The sequence below is a fragment of the Aedes aegypti genome, chromosome 2 (assembly GCF_002204515.2).
Source record: "Aedes aegypti strain LVP_AGWG chromosome 2, AaegL5.0 Primary Assembly, whole genome shotgun sequence".
NCBI lineage: Eukaryota > Metazoa > Arthropoda > Insecta > Diptera > Culicidae > Aedes > Aedes aegypti.
In genome coordinates, this window is record NC_035108.1 from 89,491,206 (window position 1) to 89,499,003 (window position 7,798).

A 7,798-nucleotide genomic window follows, 5' to 3' on the forward strand; every position below is an offset into this window, starting at 1 on the left:
CTTTGGGTAGATGGGCAGAAGACGTTTATTAATGCATTCAGTTCTGTAATTTTCGCCGTTGATTGAACCCGTTGTGAAATATGTAGTTTTCATATCGCAGGAGCAAATTTCTTGCCATACCAAAACTTGTTTTCCCAAATTTTTCTGTTCGGATGTATCGTACGTCGTCATTAGCATCTGTTTTCGATACAGTGTTGGAAAATTGGAATTTGGACACTTCGCGATTAAAGCCAAATCCCGGAACGACAGCATTTCTGAACACCATTTGTGCAGAATAAATCTGCGTATCGCCATGTTAAACTGATTCATCGCTTGGAATTTACAACTGTTTTGAGGTCAACTTTTTTCTGCTGTCAAAATGAACACTTGAGTACACACTGAAACAACATTTTATTTTTTTGACGTAGGACTACGTCTTTGTTTTCTATATTGGAGTGCACTTTAAAAGTTTGGAAAATGAGACATGTAACGAAATTAGGGGAGATTTTGAACGTTAATAACTCAGTTGTTTATGAACCAATTATTATGATTTTAGTATCATTCGATCAGAAATGTATCTACGCTTCGATAGTAATACTTCCGATAAGTGAATGTTGTTGTTAAACTATTGAAACTTTGATAAATGTTGACCCCTTTCTTATCCAACCAATCACGTTCGAGCATTTTTCGACGGTATCGCTTCCCACTATAAAAGCAAACGGGTCCCTGCTTCTTCCCTTAGTCTTCTTTTTGAGGTCGGCCTGTGAACACGGTCGGGCGAGTCATTCTCGCTTTGCGTTTGCACCTGCGTCACAGGCCAATTTGTGTCGTCGGAAGAGGAAGACGCAAGATTGATTTGCTGCGGCGATGACGATGGCTTGGGCGCTTCTCCAAGCGGCGAACTACTGCTGCTTGGAAAAGCGTTCAAGCCATCGTCATCACCGCCGCAAATTTATCCGCGCTCCCAGATTTCGACTCGTGATTAATTCAGCATCGGTGGTCAAAAAGCAAGCCCGTTAGGAACCAGATACCAGAAGCCTCCAAAGTTGCTGATCCGAGGAACTGCTGCTAATCGAGCGTCGGACTTGTGAAATCGCTCAAGATTTCAAGAGTGAGTATCGTTTCCAGATTTCGACTTGTGCCCGGGGATCCACTACCCGTTGCTATTGTGCGCCATCCACGTCACGAAACATTCAGATGCTCCGTCGTATAAGCAAATAATTTGCTCAAAATTATACATTTGCGTTGAGGATTCCCCGTTTGACCATGGCAATCACTGATAACATTCCGCAGAGCTATTTATCTGTGACCGCATCGAGGCTAAGAAAGCCATCGGCCCTTGTCAGGGCCATCATATGTGTGGAAAAGAGTTGAATGACAATAATATTTCCCACCTTATTACATTCCTCAATCAATCTCGCAGCTTCGTACAAAATTGCATTTGTCTTGAATAATTGATGACACGACAATTTGAGACTGAATTCGTGGACGCTGGTGCAGTGCCGTCGGGGAAGCTCAACATTTCACAACGATTGTAAAATAGTGTGGCATTTCCAACAGCATCTTTGATTTTCCATATTTTGTGACATATTTCAAATGCTTTTGAAAATAAATTTTCATTGAACAATTTTCATCATTTTAGCACCCATTAATCAGAAATTTACCTCCATGCTAAAGAAAATTATTGATTATTAACAGCTAACTATAGAATATTTAGTAAATGTCAACCATTCCAACTATTCATGTTCAATCAATTTCTCACGCATTATCTTTTTCAGCAATTTTCAAGCAATTCTAAGCCCAACTCATTATTGACACATACCCATTTCCCAGATTGGTCGACTAGAAAGAGAAGAGCACGAAAGGAAGGAGCATCATCTGCTGATCTAAGGGTTTATAACATACAGTTGTGTTCAGAATAATAGTAGTGAAAGCCTATTTTCATACAAAATGCTATACTTTGGCATGCTGTAACTTTGGTTCCATATCAGCAAACGGCATGAAATTTTGGCAGTGAACTACAAATATACTCAATTTTATTATCACAAAGTTTTAAAATTTTCACACTACCGGCTAAAAAGTTAAGCACCAGGTGAAATCGCTCAAAATAATAGTAGTTTTTGATTTGTAAATTTTTGTTCAGCAACAATTTTGTTAAAAATTGGCTTGTTGATACATTTATAGCTTGGGTGGAAATGGTTGAAACGATGAATAAAGAAAAATCCAAAAACTCAAAATGCAGCAGATATTTAAATTATTAAAACTACTATTATTTTGAGCGATTTCACCTGGTGCTTAATTTTTTTAGCCGGTGGTGTGAAAATTTTCAAATCTCGTGCTAATAAAATTGAGTATATTTGTAGTTCACTGCCGAAATTTCATGCTGATTGCTCATATGGAAACAAAGTTACAGCATGCCAAAGTTGAGCATTTTGTATGAAAAACGGCTTTCACTACTATTATTCTGAACACAACTGTACTTCCTTAGTCCGATTCGATTGCATTCCATTTTCGCATTCGAGCGGAGCAGTTCGCCGCTCTGTGAAGCGCCCCAGCCATCGTCATCACCGCCGGGAATTTCGTCGCTGGCGGAGCTTGTGACCCGCGCTTCCAGATTTCGACTCGTGATCGTGCGTCGGTAGTGCAGTAAAGAAGCAAGCCCGTTAGGAACAAAATACCAGAAGCCCTCTGAGTTGCTGATCCGAGGAGCTGCTAATCGAGCGTCGGACTTGTGAAATCGCTCAAGATTTCAAGAGTGAGCAACGTTTCCAGATTTCGACTTAAGCCCGGTGATCCACTACCCGTTGCTGTTGTGCGCCATCAACGCCGTTTGATCATGGCAATCAACTGATAACAATCCGCAGTGCTATTTATCTGTGACAGCATCGGCCTAAGAAAGCCATCGGCCATTTTCAGAGCCCCAAATGTGTGGAAAAGAGTTAAAAGAATAATATTTCCGACTTTATTACATTTCCTATTTCCTACAATACATATTCCTCAATCAATCTCACATCTCCATAGAAAATTTAATTTGTCTTGAATAATTGATGACACGACAATTTGAGACTGAATTTGTGGATGCTGCTGCAGTGCCGTCGGGGTGAGTGCTCAACATTTCACAACGATTGTAAAATAGAGTAGCATTTCCAACAGTGTTCTTGATTTTCCATATTTTATGGAAACGCTTCAATTACGAAAATTATCACATGTAGTAACAAAATTGCGACATATTTCGAATGCTTTTGAAAATAAATTCTCATTGAATAATTGTCATGGATCAGAAATTTACCTTCATGATAAAGAAAACTAATGATTATCAATAGTTAAGTAGTGAATATTGAGTGAATGTAAAACCTTCCAACAATTCATGTTCGACCATTTTTTCACGCATTATTTGCATTTTCCTCGATTTTCTAGTGATTCTAAGCCCAACACTTTATTGGCACATACCCATTTCCTAGATAGGTCGAACAGAAAGAGAAGAGCACGGAAGGGAGGAGCATCATCTGCTAATCTAAGGGTTTAAAAGATGCTTCCTTCGCCGGATTCGATTTCATTCCAGTTTCGCTTTCGAGCTGGTAATAGCTCATCTGAACCTGCTTACCGAGGAGCACCTCGCAGCCAGAAGCCTGCGGAGCTGTTGATCAGCGTTTGGTTTGTGAAATCGCTCAAGATTTCTAGATTGACCTGCACTTCCAGATTTCGGCTCGTGATAAACTCATCATCTGTGGTGCAGTCAAGAATCAAGCCCGTTAGGCACCATTACCACTATTATTGGGTAAATCGAGCGTCCGGCTTGTGAAATCGCTCAAGATTTCAAACTTGCGCTACACTTTAAGATTTCGACTTCAGCCGTGTGGGTCAATACCTGCTGCCATTCACACCACGAAACATTCAGCTGGTTCGTCAAATAAGCAGAGAACTTGTTCATTGCATTGCATTGAGGATTCTTCGTTTAACCATGGCAATCAACTGATAATATCCTGCAGTGCTATTTATCTATGACAGCATTCGAGCTAACAAAGCCTTTGGCTCTTTTCAGGGCCACCACATGTGCGTAAAAGAGTTAACGGAGTAGTATTTACGACTTTATTTATTACATTGCCAAGCAATGAATAATATTTCTCTCAAACCATAAGATCCACAAAGCGATGACTGGAGCTTTCATTCTTCTTCTTCTAGGCATTAACGTCTTCACTGGGACCGAGCCTGCTTCTCAGCTTAGTGTTCTTATGAGCACTTCCACAGTTATTAACTGAGAGCTTTCATTGTCAAAGTTGCCATTTTCGCATTCGTATATCGTGTGGCAGATACGATTATACTCTATGCCCAGGGAAGTCAAGGAAATTTCCTTTACGAAAAGATCCTGGACCGACCGGGAATCGAACCCACACACCTTCAGCATAGCTTTGCTTTGTAGCCGTGGACTCTAACCACTCGGCTAAGGAAGGCCCCTGCTTTCATTACAATCCTCGAATAACTTCCTATAGACACATTGCTGTTAAATATTCTCTATTTAGTTCAGCATGGTAAACAATCACTACTGTTCTTTCCAACGCTACCATATATTTCAGAGGAGGTTATTAAGGCTAAGTAGCCCGTCATTCGTTTTCGAAACAATGATGACTTTCCAGCTTGCATTTCAAAGTGATTAAACTCAATCTTGATAGTTTATATTGACTTGGAAATGTATCACTGTACGCGCTAACATGCATAAAGTATTCTGATACTTTTTCAGCTGTGTCAGTGCAAAACCAACTGATTTTCTTTGATTCGAAATCATGAGATGAATTAGCAACAATCATCAACGACGTGTACAAATTTCAATGACGGCCTATTTCACCCTAATATAATTTCAAAATGATCAAACAATCTGAAGTGAAATTTCACATTTTCATAGATAAATATGACGAATGATTGACCAAATGCAAATCGTTATATGCATAAATATTTACGAAAGTTTCGAGCACTGAAAACAGTACGAAGTCAAAATGAGCAACAAGAATGACATCAAATTCAGTTATATTAACCATCGTGGTCCTACGTCACCAGTTTGTTCAACCCCATAGGGATGTACCCTTATAGTTTTTGACGTAGAAGTACGTCTTTCTTCTCTATACAGGAGTGAAATTGGAATTTCAAAACCAGGAGCGTTACGTTGGCATGAAATATTTTAAACGTTTATAACTTTGCACTGGCTTAACGAAATTTCTTGATTAGCACCTCAATTGAAAGCCAAGACATCAAAGCTTCATGTCGTTTACTTACTGAATCCCACATACCTGTCTAAATAGTTTAATAACTGTTTTAAAAGAGAACGTTGATTTCAAGCAAATCTATAAATAGGGGTGGCTAGAGAAAATTTGACGTCATTTGCTTTTCACTCTCCGATTGGCTCGCATCTCAGCAGGCGACAGATCGGCTTGCTCTGACCGGACGTGCTTTTCAGGCACAGACATCGATAGCGAAGGACGCCCCCGTTTGTCTTGCTTCGCTCAAATCAAACTGTCGAGCGAGCGAGAGAAGATGCCGTCCGAAGCTAAAGCCATCACCGCTGCCGCCGCCTAGAAGAAGAAGAGGAAGCAGTCCACAGGAGAAATTGCGGTCGAACTGTGAACACGGTCGGGCGAGTCATTCTCGCTTTGTGGTTCACCGCTTGTTTGCGTTCACCCAGCCATCGTCATCGCCGCCGCAAATTTCATCGGTCGAGAAGCTGTTGACCCGCGCTTCAAAATTTCGACTCGTGATGAAATCATCATTGGTGGTCAAAAAGCAATCCCGTTAGGAGCAAATACCAGAAGCCCCCTGAGTTTTGCTGGTCCGAGCAGTGTTAACTATCCGTAACAACATCGAAGCTAACAAAGCCATCGGTTCTTTTCAGAGCCATCAAATTTGTGGAAAAGAGTTAAAAGAGAAATATTTCCGATTTTATTTATAACTTCTAATATTCCTAAATCAATTTCACAGCTTCATACAAAATTTCATTTGTCACGAATAATTTATGACTCAACCATTTGAGATTGTACTCGCGGACGCTGCTGCAGTGCCGTCGGGGTGAGTGCTCAACATTTCACAACGATTGCAAAATAGAGTGGCTTTTCCAACAGCGCCTTTTATGTTCCATATTTTATGGGAACACTTTGATTAGGAAAATTATCCCATATGACAAAATTGCGACATATTTAGAATGCTTTTGAAAAGACATTCTCATTGAACAATTGTAATAATTTTGGCACCCATGGATCAGAAATTTACCGTCATAATAAAGAAAACTATTAATTATCAATAGCTCGTATTGAGTATTTAGGGAATGCCAATCATTCCAACAATTCATGTTCGACCAATTTCTCACATAATAGTATTCCCCGCAATTTTCAAGTAATTCCAAGCACAACACATTATTGGCACATACCCATTTCCCAGATTGGTCGTTCAGAAAGCGAAGAACACAAAAGGGAGGAGCATCATCTGCTATTCCAAGGTTATAAAACATGCTGCCTTCGTTGGATTCAGTTTCATTCCATTTCCGCTTTCGAGCTGGTAAGAGCTCCTCCGAACTTGCTTAGCGAGAAGTACCTCGCTGCTAGAAGCTTGCTGTTCTGTTAATCCAGAATCTGGTTTGTGAAATCGCTCAAGATTTCAAGATTGAGCTACGTTTCCAGATTTCATCTAAATCCCTGTGTTCCGCTACCCTGTTTCTGTTGTGCACCCATGAATTATTCAGCTGTTTGTTGAATAAACAGAGAACTTATTCACATCTTCTTCTTCTTGGCATAACGTCCTCACTGGAACAGAGCCTGCTTCTCAGCTTAGTGTTCTTATGACACTTCCACAGCTATTAACTGAGAGCTTTCTTTGCCAAAGTTTCCATTTTTGCATTCGTATATCGTGTGACAGGTACGATTATACTCTATGCCAAGGGAAGTCAAGAAAATTTCCATTCCGAAAAGATCCTGAACCGACCGGGAATCGAACCAAGACACCTTCAGCATGGCTTTGCTTTGTAGCCGCGGACACTAACCACTCGGCTAAGGAAGGCCCCAACTTATTCGCATGCATTTGCAACTTTTTCGATTTTCCATACAAAATGACCAACTTTGGTAAGTTAGATCTCAGTTATTATGGAAATATTTTCGAATGAAACTTTCACAGAACATCAGATGTAACTTGAATTTTAACATATATTTTTGAATAATTTTTCCAATCACAAGTTTATAAGTAATAACGGTTTGACTAAACTGTAATTTTCGACGAAAAATTCAAAACTTTTTATCTTAAAATTTCATAGCCTTACACAAAAACTGTCTTCAGCAAACTTATTCATCTCGTCAAAGTCTACAACTTTGCTGAAGATACCATGAAGCTATTCCTTCAATATGTTTAGTTATGTCAATCATAAAATATCGTCAAAATATTCACTTTAGTCAAACCGTAACTGCTTTTCAACATGTGATTGGAAAAATCACTCAAAAACATATGTTAAAATTTAAGTTATGTCTGATATTCTGTAAAAATTTCATTCAAATCGGTTCATAAATAACCATAAAGATATGGTTTATCAAAGTTGGTTATTTTGCATGAAAAATCAATAGAGTTGCCTTTTTTTTCTCAGCGAAGAATTACACCATCAACGAAAATAGCGCGAAAGCAATAACCAATCGCGTGCGAGTAACAAACGGAGTGACGAAACAACCAAGCGAGAACCCCACCACTCGCCATCGGTGAACGGAGCTCGAGCAAATAAAACCACTGGTTGTTCTGCTCCCAGCTCATTCACAAATCGAACGGCATAACGAACGGATCAAGCAGCGGAGCAGCA